Source organism: Anopheles coluzzii, chromosome 3 (genome assembly GCF_943734685.1).
Source record: "Anopheles coluzzii chromosome 3, AcolN3, whole genome shotgun sequence".
NCBI classification, from domain to species: Eukaryota; Metazoa; Arthropoda; class Insecta; order Diptera; family Culicidae; genus Anopheles; species Anopheles coluzzii.
The window spans coordinates 92025353-92042154 of record NC_064671.1 but is presented as its reverse complement, the minus strand read 5'-3'; the positions used below and the strand labels follow the sequence as shown (position 1 = coordinate 92042154).

At 46.7% G+C, this 16802-nt stretch overlaps 1 protein-coding gene across 6 annotated transcripts in view; it reads right to left on the bottom strand.

The window, feature by feature from the left end:
* The window catches only part of LOC120958849 (ecdysone receptor), a 187400-nt gene that overhangs the window by 153340 nt on the left and 17258 nt on the right, over nucleotides 1–16802 (bottom strand). The window lies entirely within an intron of this gene.

Here is a 16802-nt window from a genome sequence, read left to right as displayed (position 1 = left end):
TCCCCATCGGGGTCCGAAGTTCGTGGAATTTGAGATGTTCTCGTCGTGATAATTTCCAAGGGAAGCTCCTTTTTTCTCTCGCGCTTGGCACTTGATTGCATTTTCTAGACCGCCTCTAGACTCCTGAAGAACCGAAGAAGACTTCATTCAGAAATTCCCAACAGCCAACGTAACGGAGCTGCTGTTCGATTCCTAGAACGGAACGGTTCTGTAGTGCGAACATTCTTGAGCTGAAGGACTGCAGATATCCTTTTCCTTTCTACAAATCTGCAGATATTCACTCAATGAACGAGCTACCTGCACAGCTGCAAGCTATTGTCTATTCCAATCTCTTCCTATTTTCTAATGGTAGATGTCATTTAACTCCAGACAAATGTTTCTTGTGCCGTGTGTGCCGTTCTACACACGTTTATGACGTAATTAACCCAATAAAAACGAACACAACACCAACACGCTGCTGGTCCCTTGTTAAACTTTCATCAAACCGAAGCAAGTTGAATGACTTCTTTAATCATAAAATCTCGCGTACAGTGCTGCTCGCTTTCCGTTTCTCCACTTCCATGGCCCTCTAACGTCCCTGGTGGACTTTATGCATACTCCCAGCTCCCAACCCCAGGGGAGCTGGGTCCATTTTCGGGGCCTTATCCCATTTGTCATTTCAAACACGCTCAACCGCTCGCAGCTATACAAAACCGAATATCCGTTTAATGATTTTAATGTTGTTTCCCTTATTTTTTTGTGTTAGTTCGTTTCCGTATCCACGGCCACATTAACCATCCCCCTTGTGAGGGATGGAATTGAGACGACAGAGCAGTAGAACCGAATGAAATGGAATAGTTTCAAGCTTTTGCTGTACGCGTGCTTTCGTAACTTTTTTTTCGTGTTCATCCCACCGGTATGTGATCGTTTGTGGTAGGTTTTTTTTTGTATTCCCAGCCAGCGGAGCAGCTCCATTTACCGACCTCTAGCTGAGGGTGGTGGCAAACGGTTTCAATACTTGCTCAGATAGTGTGACAACAAGCACCGGCAACCAAAAAAAAGCTTGCACCCAATTTGAAATAATGAATCATTCCACCGAAAAAAGGAACACATCCATAGCCCCACTCATAGCAAGTTGAGAACTTCCATCGAAAAGCACCGGAGAGTGACGAATGAAGAGTCATTGACATAATTAAAAAAATAACACTAACTCTTTGCCTGTCCATACCACAGTACGGACAAGAGTGCGAGAAGCACCACTAAAAAAGGTCGCTTAAATTCTGTTGCCCATGTAGAGCCGCAAAACTGTTCAAAGTGACGTTTTAATCATCTCAGTGATTGAGCTCCATCAATGCCTTGTACTGCCTTACAAAAGTAACAAACGCACACGCACGACTTTCCAACAGTACACGCGTTACTTGCTTCAATTAAGTAACAACCACCGTAAATCCGATACAGTCACACGCCGGCCACCAAAACAACACCACCAACATATCGATTCCAACCAACACTGCACAACGGTAGATAATATCGGTACATCGGTTTGACCGATTGGTCCAGTTTTCCCGACCCCTACGACTTTGCCAAGGCACTCTTCCTCGCACACACACACACAAACACACTCAGGTACAGCAACGAAAATTGGAACGTTTTTCCAGCACGATACACCTCGTTGCGCCGTACCCCAAAAGCTTCCAAAGTAGAATAGCCCGACGATTAAGCGTACCGAATCCACCCAACATAGAAGGATCTCTTGCTACCCCATAAATCGGAACATTCCCTCCAACGTCTTCCGACTCGTGCACAACACTCGTGCTCTTTGATTGATGTAATGAGTGGAAGAAGAGAAGCCAGAAGCCACACCACCGATCGACACAACGCCAGCAGCTCTTCGACCGCTGTGTTCTAATTCCGAGGTGATAATGATACGCTCAGCAAATGTGATAATTACTCTCTGGGAGGGGTGGTGTCTTTCGGTACGGTTCATAGCAGCGGAGCACCATTCCATCCTGCCTGGGTGTGCCGTAATTGCTTCCAATCAGTAGTTGAAAGTTACACAATGCTTTTGATGCACCAGAGTTTGGAAGTTTTTCATATTTACTTCGTTCGATTGCGACGGGTCGTCAGGAGGAGCAAAGTAGAGCGACGTTTAGTACCGTAGATCATCAGAATTGGTACAGAAGATTTGGATTTCATGTAAGATTCCAACTTCTAGCTACCCCGGAAAAGTTTGAACCTTTTTAATGAGGCAATCAAACACAATCGAGCGGTAAAGCTTAATCGCTGAAGTCTTCATGCATATTGTAAGATATATTGTCCATGCATCTCTTCCACCACCAGCTCCAATGAAACAGGTCCAAAACACCATTCTACATACCTCAAGGTGTAATTCCTAATATCCGAGTTCCACACACACACGCACACAAACCCCTATCGGCACCATTCTAATCTGAAAACTCCCACGTGTTCCAATTGCCCGGCAATTCCACCGGCCAGCAGCAGCATGCAATTATCGATCTTTTGCTACCCTCCAATGCTCCACACCTTCCTACGCCGTTATTCTGTTCCGAGCTAAATTTCATACCCGGTAGTAGGCAAGTCGATCGGCAAAAATTGAAGCCTACTTTTTACTTCTACCGATGTGAGAGCTTCTGTGTAACCGATTCTACCTACCGATTACCGCTACGGAAGCGGCTGGTGGGAAGTTTTACCCAGTCTCAAAGGCGCAAAGATGCAGTTATTCAACTGTAAACAACGTTCAGCAAAATTGTGTTACAAGTGCGCACTGTTATCTTTTTCACACTTGCAGCCCGATTGAGCGATTGTGTGAAGAAAGTGAAGAGCCCCTGTCCCCCCGAGACTCCTTCCTTCTCACTAACGCTTTGTTAGACATTCTTTTAGACGGCTGCAAACAACAACAACAAAAACCCCCAGAGGGCTCTTCTATTAAATGCAACGCAGACATTCGACACCCCCGTTCCTCGCGAGACAAGGCCACGGTTGGTGGTGTCGAATGTAAACCGTCGGGGGCAAATGCGCACGCCCAAATGCATTTCGCAATGGCCGGGCTTGCAAACCGCGCGCACCACAATGAAGAATGCAAAACTGTGCTTGATCGTGCTGCGAATGTTCGCGAGATCCCCTTGCCCTTTACCCAACGCCAGACAACTTGAAAGGGTTAACAACTTCGTAAAGGTTGCCCACCCTCTACCTCTACCACTCATATATATGTACGGCGAGAATCGGCGCAAAAGTTGCCGTAATGCAACTCACCTGCCCCACAGACACAAAGGTCAGTGTGAAGCGTTAGTCAATCGGTGTGTAAGGTTAAAGTATATGCACACAACGACGATACAATCTTCACCACAGACGTTCATTCACATTGAGGAGTTTGAAGAAGAACAAACAAACATTCAAGATAGATTGGGCTGCACTGCAATTGCTAACTTAAACACTCAGCAACCTTTTACATTACTTAAACACTTCAAGATACTCACAATACTTAAGCGTATGCAATGCCCCTTCTTACACTGTAACAATATCCACCACCCAGCCAAGGTCCGGTAAGGTGCTAAGAAACAAAGTAATCTCAACCGATACTCCACTCAGCACCGCCGTTCACTGCCAACTGTGAGGCCTGGCGAAAGTTCTACAATCAGGCTTCAACCGCAGGTCTCAATTACAGTCCTAACTTCGGAAGTACGTGTCAGTACCCGTTTAAAACTACTTCAGCAGGACATCTAATCACCATGGCAGGAAAAACAAACTTCCTTCAGATACGACGGTGGGCTTATTTTGTCTAAAATTACTGCCCCATGAATGAACCAATTCCAAAACGATAAATCCTCACTTTATCAGACGCGTGACGATTGAGCTCAGCGTGTGCGATGTTTTGTGACATCTCTACCCAGCCTAGACACCATCAACCTTCGGCATATGACGGGCACCAGCTGAAGCGTGTCCTATCGCGCACAAGTTTTCAACCGAAACCGATGCACGATCGCAATCGAGACGCCGTGCAAGGAACGCATTCCTTCGATGAGTTGTTATATCCCCCCCCCCCCCCCGTTTGTAGCAGCACATCGGTAAAAGGTTTTATCAGCACACTTACGAAAGGGTACCACCGCCACCACTACTACCTCTATTATGTAATGGGCTGGCAATTGGCCTGGGCTGAGGAACGAACGATAGGAAGTGGTTCAACCATTAGCTGAACGGTGTGATAAGTGGGGTACGTGACTAGGCAGACAATATATGCTATGCCGATGCACTTGCCGTCGACTTGCGGGTTTTGATAGTGACGAAGGAAATTGTTAGAGATAGAGCGATGGTTACTTATGCCACCAATATGGCCGCTTTGGTTGAGCTCCACATGCAGATACTTTATAAGACCTATCATATACTACTGTCCTAAATAGTTTATTTGCAAGATGCTGAAGTTTTTCATTCGTTTTCAAATAGAAGATCGGACTCGTACCAACCCGAACCCGAGAATACGGCGGACAGTGGTGACATTGAAAACTTACAACCACTTAACGACCGGGTACATCACTGCAAATACTTGACTGCCTGTTTGCCGCGGCGAACACAACCGGTTCAACCAACGGACGTGTAAGCATGAAAGGTCCACATTCACGAAAGGAAGGGCACACTCTGTGTGTTTAACTCCGGCATAGTATACCCTTCACACGGTACCAACTATAGCCAATAGTGTCGCTGGAGTGCGACTACACCAGCGAGCGCTCGGCTTGGCCGGTGCCTATATCTGCCGCCCATCATCCATAAATACCTCGGCGCGAGAAGTACCGTAAACAACAAACGCAGTCTTTATGACAAATTGTCTGAGCAAACACTGCCAGGAGCACGTAGATTCTGACCGTTATTAGTCGCCATTTGAAGCTGTCCGACATGCTTTCGCTTCATGCAAATCGCGAAAGAGGGGCAGATGCGTCACGTAGTGAACTTGAACGTGGAAAGTGCGTGATTTGAAAATAAAATACGCGTCTTCAGACGCATTCTCCAAGAATGTTTTGACATTTCTGAAATTTTCACTTACTAGAAGTCTTTAGGACACGCTTACCTAGCTACAGATACTGTCTTAATTGGAAGGCAACTTTCATCTGTACGTTCTACCTAAGTGCTATGCTATTCCTGCTGACCTCATTCTCAGCATTAGTGCTACATCTTCACCCCCCACACACAAACACACACACTCTCCTCCACATAGGCAGTGTATTGCACAGCCATTAGAGCAACGGCTGAAGCACGTCGGACAAAATCTAACGGCAGACAAAACAGTCACCAGGCGTGACGACGGTCGCTCGCTCGTCTGCAGGATGCAGCTCCAGACGAAAAAATTGATTTTGCTGCCTGCCAGCACCCACCACGACAGATCCTACCGGCAGACGCACACCAAGAACAACACAAAAATCAATCATCATCTCGCGCATGCTGCTGCTGCTGTTGCTGCTGGCCTCATTTTGCTAATGAGATACTGGGGTGGCTATTTTTACGCAGAATTTGGATGCTTCTTCCTTTGCCAAGTTTTTTGTTCTTTCTCTTCTTGATGCAACCACCACGCACCAAAACACTGCCTGCGTTTGAATCGCCCGACATCCAAGACACCGAAAGAAATTAGGTCTAGTCCAATTTAATGGCAGTATCATTGCCGAGTCATTAAGTGAGTTTGTTTGCCTTCATTTCTTTGGGTTCGGTGCTTTGGTCGCCCCTGCCTGATGAGTAAGCTTCTTGATGGATAAATAAATGTCGACCCTATGCGGGTGTCATTTGTTTGCATTTGGCCAATGTGGGTAGAGGTGGTAGAGCCGTTATGGACCTGTCTTCCCCCCTGCAGACATTAAACTACATAGACAATTATTTCAAATCCAAGAAGGAAGAAGCTTCGTTAATCCGCAAGAAATTACAAGATTACTTATTACTGCACAAATATAGCTCGTTTGAGGAGCAAGTTTGGCGAACGGCAGCAACTAAACCTTCCTTTGTCACTCAATCGACTTACCACTTCTTAAATCACGGCGCTCTTGCGCCAAATTTCAAACATGCATTTACCTGCAAGTGGAGAACAGAACACACAATAATCGCTAACATAAATCTTGGCCGACTGTTCACCATAAATATAACAGCTTCTTGAACCTCAAACTGTCCCACAAATAAGCCCGCGGCGGCGGCATGTACATTTCTTCATTTTCTGCACCCCCGAAAACAGAGATGCGTTAGGCCACAAGTCAACCGGCCTGGTCATATATTACACCCTTTTTCGGTCAGTCCATCGGACGCGCCGAACCGCATTTCGAACCGGGCATGCCTTCCGCAGTGTTCGAAACTGTTCCGGAACTGCTCAGCCTTTGTGTTGCCAAGCGGCGGACGAGACCCACCCAGAAAGCGAAACCCTCTTTCCGGCTAGCAGTGGAAATTTATTCCATCCCCATTATGCCTCCCAAGTGCAACCGGACCTCGGTGCGGGAAAAGTGCAACGAGGTCTCGTTTTCTCATCTTGCCGCTGGCATTGTCGCCACCGTCTGGGCCTCACTGGCAGGACTGACGTTTGACAATGTCGCCGTATTCTTTCGGATACTCGGGTCCCGTTTTTGGGAGCGTAAGCTTTTGGCAACTGGCACCGATACGTGCCGTTTTCGTCGTCTATTGTGCTTTGCTGGCTGTGACTGGTTTATTTTGACTCGTGCGAGCGCTTCAACTTTTTTTTATGTTGTTCTCTGCGTCCATTCGCGTCATGTTTCGTCTTCGACAGCTCGGAATGTTCGCAATCGGTTCGGTTAGATTTGTTATTTTATTTTGCCTGTTCACCATTTCCAACACCAAACGGGCGGTCGGCCATCTCCTGTTACCCACCCTCCCTATGCCCCGCGTTCTGTTCCCCATGCAGTCGGTTTCGTTTTTCTCTTTCCGTAAGTCACTTTTTTTTTTCGGGAGAGCACGGTTAAGGTGAACGAAAACGAAACTTATCGACAATCGGGCGACAATCGGCGTCGTCGTCGTTGCTGTCGGGGGAGCTGATATTGCAATATTTTATTTATTTTCTTATTTACTTATTTCTCGTCTCTGTGCCACCCTTTACCTCGGTGTGTCGTTGAGCCCGTGAGGGTCCATTTTGACTAAAAACGGACGCTGGCAGAGCAACAAGAAATTCGAAAGAAGAAGAAACGTAAAAAATGCCAAACAACAAAACAAAAACTGCCCACAACGACGACGACGACGACACCGACGGACGACAGCGACCATAATGTTTTGGGCCAATAAATTCGAGACAGTACTACGTTTTGCGCCACAGTCGGCTAACGGACGGTAAGATGTGAAAACGAAACTGGCAAAACAACAAACCAATCGGTCCAGACACGCGGAAGACGCCACGGAGAGCGTAAGTAAACCGATGGAAACGTTTACGAGTATGAAAAAAAACTAAACCAAAGCAAAGGAACATCCTACGAAATGTCGACTAAACTCTTGATTGGATGCAATTTAAAAGGAACCACTCGGAAGGATATGTACTTCTTATTACGTCACGATAACTGTCGATGCGATAAACCGAATGACAAGCCTTGCCAATATTGGGCTGTACATTTGATTTTTGGCTAACATAAGCATAGTTTTTTTTTTGTTCATCCTCTTTCCTTCAATCGAGTCTATATGCTGGAGCAAGGAATCTTAGATTGCTCCAACTCCATCGAAAGCGATTGCAAATGTCACACAGCAGGCATGGCTGACGCGAGATGGTATGATGGCCCGGTTTTGCCCTTATCCAGAGAGACGGACTCAAGTTTCATGCCTCTTGCCAATGAACCAATGAAACACGTCACACACACACACAGCGCGCGCCGTCGTCTCGTAATCTTTGTGCTCGTTTTTTTTCTACTTTCTGGTGTGAGAGACGAGCTTTAGCAACACAATTAGCATAATGCCGGCCGGGGCGTGATTGTTTGGCTTGATGGTATTATTTATTTTAAGTCGAACACTTAAATCAAACTCCCTCTTCGCGGCTCAGCTGCAGGACCGTACCTTTTACGGTGTTGCAAACGACACTGGGCTGGACAGTGTTTTGTTTCGGTTCGTCTGTGTTTAAGCGTGAGAAATACTCTACAGACTCACCAGACGACGTAAATGACCTCAAAGACTTGCGTAAAACGTTTGGATTGTTTTACTGCAAATCACTAATCGATACAGTGGTTCTTATATTGCTCTCAAAACGGGACTACGGGAGCAGCATCTCGAAAGTACCATGCATCAGTGCATGGGTTTGCGCAACACGCGTCACGGTTAACGTTTTTGAAACCACCGAGAATATAATGTACACTGAAGATTTTTCTACACATTTCAGGCATTTGTTAGCAAAATTAGGGGCTCCTATGAGAGACATTCGCGCGTAGTTGATATTCAATGATGGTTGTTTCTACTCATTAGGATTATGCAACGGTATGCTGTTACGGGTTGACAATACATTCCCACACGACGCTTGAATTTAGCACACACCAGGTAGAACTCTTCCGCTCATGAATATGTGTGACTCTGTAGAAGACGCTTCCAACAGTTACAGAGAGCGCAAGTTATTTTATCTTAAGCATTATTCCAAACGAAGCTTCTAGCCGCTCCTACTCCCACCAAGCACAAACAACACCCCACCAATAGATCGAACACACACACACCTATGACTGCTAGGCACACCTATTCGCCGAAGCATGAGCGCCCGCCAGAGTGCCCGCCTCATCAGCAAAAGCAGCAGCATATTAGTGTATGAAAACGGTGTACACTATCCGGCCGATATCCCCGCCCGCCCGGGACCCGGTCCGCCGTTCGTAATACGCATACGAATGAGTTTAATTAGCATGCGCTGACATTCATGCTTCAAACGAACACACCGAAATGGAAAGGAAGCAACAACAAGAGCAACAGCGGCGGCAGCAAAAAAAAACTGCGCACACCACACGCTAAAGTTTCACTATCATCGTCCGCCGGGACATCAGGGCGTGCTGCTTCTGCCTTTTCGCCCGCACAACCGCGGATCGTGCGCGAGGGTGGGTTCGTTGAACCGTTTTCGGTTAGGAAACCTTCGACAGCAGTTATAGGTGTGTGTGAGTGAGTGTGAGGTTTTATTTTTTTCAAAGGTGAAGGCATCCTATTTGCTCTTTTGTCTATGTTGTTCCAAGAGACCCCCAAAGGTAGGGTCCAATACATCGACACCACACAACAAAAAGCAGGGGTAGGAGGTTCATGTGCACGCGAAAAGCTCACCGTCTTGCATACGCAAGCAGTATACGCCATCGGTTTCGATTTCCATGCCCTATCCATGCTGGCGCGCGCATACCTTACCGAAACGAAGTAATGCCGCGCACAAATTAGCCAACTGACAGTAGGATAAAGCGCAACGAGGGGAATAATGGTATCAAGCGCTGGGGGTGGTAACAACTACACAATTAGACAAAGTAACAACCAGCGTGGGTGTGAGTGCAGCACGCAAAACCAGCCCCAGTGTGTGTGTGTGTGTGTGGAAAGTGGGTGGAAAATGCACACACACGCCGACCACCAGAATGACACGAAAATGCAATACAATACAGCCGGATGGCGTTGCAAACGTGTGTTTGGACGAACGAAACGCGCGCGCGCGCTCTCGTACACACCTGCTAATGCTGAACACACTTTTGGGTCAAGGTTAGGAGAGTGTGGACCGCGTACCCCGATGCAGACATACCGACACATGAGTGAGAGTGAGTGTGAAAGCGGTCCGTCGGTCGGTGGAAAACTGCGTTGCAAAAGCTGGAATGGAAAAACTGTCACCGGTGGTAGCGCTATTTTTATGTGCCGCTGCAGCAGGTTATCGACCGCTGCCCATACGGCTTGGGGCGGGAAAGTGCAACACTCGGACGGACACTGCCGGCTGGTGGTGTGGTGTGTCTTGCTTCACTTTTAAGGGTGGAAAGATGACCTCAGCCATACATCAGCGAGACTGAGAGTGAACCATTGGAAGACGTTTGCAGCAGCAAAATCAAACGTCGAAGAGATGCATTACTTTGTCATATCTTAGTATTTAAAATACTAAAAACAATTGTATATAAGTCTGACCAGAACTGCTTTATCGTCTCTTAAGTAATGTACACTCTTCTCGAGCTCTCATTTGCTCCAAATGGCTTCCATTTAACCTTAAATATCACCCTTAACACCGTTACTGTTTCACTTTACGCGAAAACGAAAATCCACCAACATTGCACTTTCAGCGCCACCGCTAAGTGCAAGGGCACCCGGACCACACCGGACCGTGTGCACAGTGCGTTTTGTCCCACAGGGGAACGACCAAAGTGCATTACTGGCACATTACGAGCCAACCGAGCCCGCTAGCTGAACCGATGAGCTAATCAGACTCCACCACCACGCTTTCGCAGACCAATGCAACGTTGTGTGAAATCCAATGCAACATTCCCAACAGGGGGCTTCCCACCACTAACACCACACCAATCGCTCGCGCCAACGGTTCCGTCTTGAGAAAAAAAACGGAGTGGAAAAAAAAACACAATTCCACCGGTCTGTTTGCCGGTCATTTCGCGATTTTTCGCTCTGACCATTTTGCAATCGGGCACGAGCACCGAGTTCGCTTTTAATTGTTTGTGCATCGGCGTGGTCAAGCTGCGCGACCGAAACTGAAACCATGCGCCTCCTCCCCCAGAAACCGCCAACAAAAACGCAATGGACGTGGTGGTTTTTTTTCTGTTTCTTTCGCTTTCCTTCACAAGCCACGTAACTTTTCGCAAAGACAAAGCCACTAAGTTTGGACTCCCGGCGGGTGGTTGGTGAGCCAGCGGCTTGAGCCATTTGGGGCAGATTAAGCCCCCGCTGCCACCAGTGAGCTTCCCTAAGGCCACGTCGAATTAGATGTGGCCAAACAACAATTGTCAACCAGATGGGGCACGTTTAGCTGTGAAGCATATTTTAATTGCTCGCTCGCTCGCTGGAAAAGGTGGAAAATTGGCTCTACAAGTACACGGTGCGGCCGTGAGAGCATAAGGTGGTGTTTGGTGTTTTTCTATTGAAGAGTCAAGTTAAAACAAACCCCATTGCCATTTGCTGCGAGAAAATGAAGTGACACATTCGACTATTTCTCGAAGCTTTAGTGCTCTAAACTCGTTCAATAAAGAATGCACAAACCTCTCTTCCCTTCTCACTGGCGGTACAAAATGGCGAACCATTGGCATTGTGTTATTGTATGCAGCGCCACATCTTGCACGTCGCTGCCCCCGTGTGCACACAGCCAAAGCTTTTATTTATTGAAGCTAACAACACGTACTCGCATCTTCGACGTCCTGTCATGTCTCGAGTATGTTCCGCGCTCTCGCACACACACACAGCTCCTCGCTTATTGCAATCGGAAATCCAATCAATCACTCAATGATGGCACTTCGGGATGCCAAGGTTGCACAAATGCTCCTCCCTGAGTGCGCTTCTTCTCCTTTGGTGATGTGATTTTCCACTTCAAAAGCTACCCATTTCAAGCCGGCTTGAGGGACGCTTCGAAACGAAGAATTTGGTGTACCTCTTGGGACGAACTTTTAAACATGAAAACATTGAATTTTTTTATGCTCAGTTGTTCCACAAAAATGATCAACAAGTAAATATTAACAAATAAATAGTACAAATATTTTGCAATATTGACCTTCTAAAGCAATACATTTTAATGGTTCCTTACATAAACTCCACAAAAACAACCATTTATATCGACAATTGTACCACCAAAACAACATACAACGAAGTCGAAGCATTTAAACTTCCACTCGCAAAACGAAAACGGACACCGGATGGAGTAACGGATATTTAAATCAGCAGCAACAGCAGTAAGTAACCAGGAACAAAAGCGCCAGGAGTAGCCGTACACACACACATACACACCTCAGCACAGGAACGCCAGAAAATTCAAGGACAAGGCATTAGATTTGCATATTTTCCTCCTTCGCCTTCCGCATCCTCCTTCTCCGTTTTGCGCATCGATTTCATGAATATCCTCCTACTTAATCCGGATCGATTTTTTCTCGTTAGTCCTTTTCGGTCCGTTGGCACAGTAAAGCTTCAGCCCCCCCCTCTCCTCTCCCTACACATTAAAAAGGCATGGTACACATCCGCGCCCGCTATTTGCAGTCGTTAAACCATTTTTATTGCAATGGCTTTCAAAAACCGTCGCATGATTGAATGTCCTTTAGCAGGAAAAGTGCTGCTTAAGATCCCACCAACCAGTGTACCCGACGGTGGAGCTGTAAATCGAACTGTGTTCTCGCTGTACGCAATGCATACGGCCAAACGAGTATGCATAAAACCGAATCTACATACAAAACACGACACCACACGAGACCGACCCCACCGATGGCGGGTACGGGGTGGCAGCCGACAAATGTCCTCCATACCGCAAAGTCCGCGTCAACTTACGCAGAGCGAATGTGTGCACTTTTCAGCCGTCGTCGTCGTACGTCGACAGTGGCACCCGTTTGCATTGCAGAATGAGAAATAGCCAACCTTTCCCAATACAGGAAGCTTCTTCACAGCGAATAGGAAAGCCACTTACACCTTAGGCTAATGCCCTCGCAACGTCACTTTCTTTGCCTCCTTTCCCTACGTAAGAGCCTCCGCGGCGATAGCACGCACGCTCCGCGGGCATTGGGCTTCGAACCGTTTCGCACACACGGAGACACGGCAAACAGCAGCACTGCACACGGGCACAACTGCATCTACCCCTCCCCCATCAGAAGCCCCTGCCCTGACAATGGGAAGGTCCTTCGAACCCTAGACGAGAGACGGACACGCCGAGGCCGAAGTGTGTTGTGTGTTTCTGCTGCGTTTTCGCATTTCGCGATTGCTTCGCACAATCGCATGCAGCGCAAAGAAACGCAGCCGCAGTTGCATTCATAATGAATGAAAAATTATTGACCACAGTGGTGGCCGATGAGGCGCGAGTGGGTAAGAAAAAGGGAATCAATCGAGCGAGTGTAAGAGACCTCCGCCTGCTGCTCCCACCGCTCGTCGTCTTCCTGCTGTAACACGAGAGTGGCCCACCGGTGCACATTAATAAAACATCTTCATCAGAGCTGGAATTTACTTTATGCAAATACTCTGCAAACCGTCGCTCCTTTTTTCCTCCTTCCCTTTTCTCACTCCTTTTCCTCGCCGCAGGTCGGGGGGTCGAACCAGATCGGGAAGATGTAAGGGCTCATACGTTATCTCGCGCACCCGTTCCGAAATGGTGCTGGAGCGATGTAATAAATTGTACAACGGTGGTCCCCCTCCCCACTCCTGCTAACGAGCGGTGAGACAATTTATCGTCTTATAAATATCGTCACGAGTCCTGTTCAATTAACAGCTATTTTTCAAACCCAATCATACACACCGTAAATCAGATCATCAGGAAGAGGAGAAATACAAATAATAAAAAAAAACTATCTTGCATGTTTCTTAATCGATGAGGACGGTGGAGCTTTGTTGCATCCGATCACACTGCCCTCGGCTGTAGAATGCGTAATGCGTCAGCCTCCCGAATGCATTTTGCAGCGCGCGAATTGGGATCATGCAGCGGTCGAAAGTACATGCTGATCGTATGCAGCGCGCGATTGAAGCGCACATTGACTATGCAACAAGGTGGGAAAAGGAAGTCGGCGACAGATTATGGTAGGTTCGGCCGAGTGCAGTTGCTGCGAAATAGGACTCACAAGTTACCTAATGAAGATGCTGTGCGGCTGTCTTGTGCGTGTCACGGGTGTCTAACACATCCTGTGCAAAAAGGGAGACGCCAATAAGAGATTAGTTTAATTGGAAAGGTTACAAAACAACTGATGGAGTGTTCCTAAGCAACTGGTTGAAAATTGGGCATTAAAATCTAATAGCAATGAGAAAAAGAGTTAAGGCTTGTGAGTTTCCCTTTCAAAAGTATTTTTAGTCAAGCTTTCGTGAATAAATTTTATTATTAATGGAGTCATTATCTATTTTTTTTTTTCAAAACACTTCTAAAGTGCATCCAAACGTTCCCTCTCGTCGGTGTGTATGTGAGTGTGTGTACTTGTATTGTTTTCCCTTGGCGGCCGCTATAGCGAAACGGGGGAAAACCCATCGAACCGAACCACAAACAAAAAGTAAAATAGAACACAACAATTTTTATACTCGTTGCACACACACACACACAGACCGTGCCATGGACGCCATCTGCGAACAAGAGGGTGCGTTTGTGTCGGTCTCTAAACACTGACTTAGAACGCGCGTTGCATTAGAAGAAGAAGAAAAAAACAGTCTAAATCCAGAAGGGGAAGCAACAATACCGTGCACAGGGGGCCGACGACGACAAAGACACAGAGGGGCAGCAGAGCGGGTGTTTCCGGGAGCCGGGCCGGGGGCCGGGAGGGGTACTAGAAGAAACGAAAGCGTTTTTCATGCACCCGGGGAAATAGGGCCAAGGTGGTGCTGCGCGTCTCATTTGAATGCAGCCAACCGACGGAAACTACAACTCCAATTAGGGCTCCCTGGCTGGATCAGTGTGTGTGTGTGTGTGTTTTTTTTTTGTTTACTGCTACTAATGCTCCCTTGTAGCTGGCACATTGAGCTAGAAAATGAAAACTTTTTTTAGGTTTTACAATCGTTTACACACCGGTATTATGTATATAAAAGATGTTTAGCGTGCAGTGTGCGTGTTGCAGTTTCGTCGATATTTAAATACCACATTTATCGTTTGTTATGAAACAATTAATATAATTTTGTTATTTCTTTTAACGATTGTAAATAAGACAAATAATACAGTGTCTGATTCAGTGTTGTAATGTTACTTCAGGAGGACTTTTTAAAGAGAAGCGAAAAGGTCGGTCTTTTCGAGCGTTGAACAAATGACGCACTGGTTGGTCACGTCAACAGTCACGCTTTTGACAACTACAATACGCGTCTAGTCCAAGCGATTGGCCGCAAAATTCCAATATATCTTACACGCCCAACTACATAAAGCACCATACAGTCCTTCTTTTTACTCTCAAGAGCAATCAAACATCGAATTAGCAATTTATCGAAAACTACACAACTTTTGACTACAAAAGGAAAACCGTTGTGCGTACAAGAGCGTGAAAAAATCGAAAAGTAAACGTTAATGTTATTTTGGCGCTACACTTTGTTACTGAGAAGTGCGATGAATTACGCTCAAAAGCAAGTGAAAGAGAGCAGCACATAGCGGACACCAGAAAGTACATACAAACGCACAAAACACTCACTGCTCCATATAGCAAGCACGCACAGGGGGGGAAGTTACTATTTCCCTTTTATTCGCCCGCCGAACGCTTGTATGTGTGTTTGTCTAGTAGAGCTGGACGCGAGTTTTCATCCACCTTTTTTCAATGCTGAATCTTCCTAGTTTGTTTTTACTCCAAACCCGGCAGTTCTATCCGTACACCACAGTGCTCATCCGATCAGCTTCACGAGCTACTGCTGTGCTTGGTGAACAATATATTGGGTGCGGGCGCGCGCCTTTCCCCTGAAGCCAGAAGCCCGTAAACAATACCGTTAACCGATCATGCGTTTTCCCACATTTTCTCCACCCCATCCCGAGCAGGGAGGGTACGAGGTGGCATCGAAAGGAATTTTTCTAGCGTAATATTTACGTTAACAAAAAAAAAGCCAATCATATATTTACCGGGCTCGTTTCTCGGTCTATCTCTCTCTCTCTATCGCACTATACTTTTCCCCAATTCGGCCGTCTATTTACAATTTTTCTCGTATTTTCATCCCCATCTTCTGGCGTGCTCCACCTACCTTTGGAAGCATGTAGCAGCAGATTGGTAGTAATAGTGACCTAAAACCGGGCTAGGCTAGGCTTTCGGGTTACTGTTGTTGCTGCTGCCGCTGGCTGCCTAATTGGAATTCAACCCAGAAAACCGGAAGCAAGCTCGCGCACACACACACACACCACCACCACAACGAACAAATACAGGCGCGGGGTAATGGATGACATTTTCTGTATTCGATCGCGCGATGAAATGTCGAACGAGCGTTAGAAATCAGCGATGAGTGACGTTCGGTTGCATGTTATTAATGTCGCATCATTAGAATGTACACTTGCGGGCCGTTTGAATTGTGTAAGAGAATTGTACAACTGCTATGCACTTTAACTATAAAACTATAAAACAAACTGAAGTAAGAGAAACGCTTATATAAAACAGAGCCATAACAGACGTTTGAAAAGCACAGCAAACTAAAAAAAGGGGGATTTCCCTCTCGCCGTACAGCTTTAAGCTTGTATCTCCACGAAACCGCCACCGGTTCGAATCCAAACCAAAAGCGACACGAACATGAAATCAACTACACATACATACACCGACACAAACGATCTCTAAACACGAACAGACACACACACACACAGAAAAAGACGCGATGGTGCACTGCTGGGCAGCAGACAGAACGAATCCGGACGTTCAATTTGGGGCTTTGATCTGGGGACTAGGGATGAGAAGCGAAAAAACACAAACAAACCGAAATAAAACCCATCAACACACTCAATCTCACACACACACACGTTTGTAAGGGAAAGGAAATCGCGTGGTTTTCCCACCACCATCCCACTTACACCATCACGTGCACACACACACACAGACACAGCGGCACAAAGGCCCAGACGCAAGGGAAGCGCTAAGTTTACACTCGCGCGACATCGCGGTTGAGATTTACCTACACTTGCACACACTGACTAACGGGGCAGCGGCGCTTGCAAGGTGCATCTGGTAAGGTGCACTCGAGGTGGTCGCTTCTTATCACAGCGATGCAGCGAACGATCGGAATAATACATGTCAAAA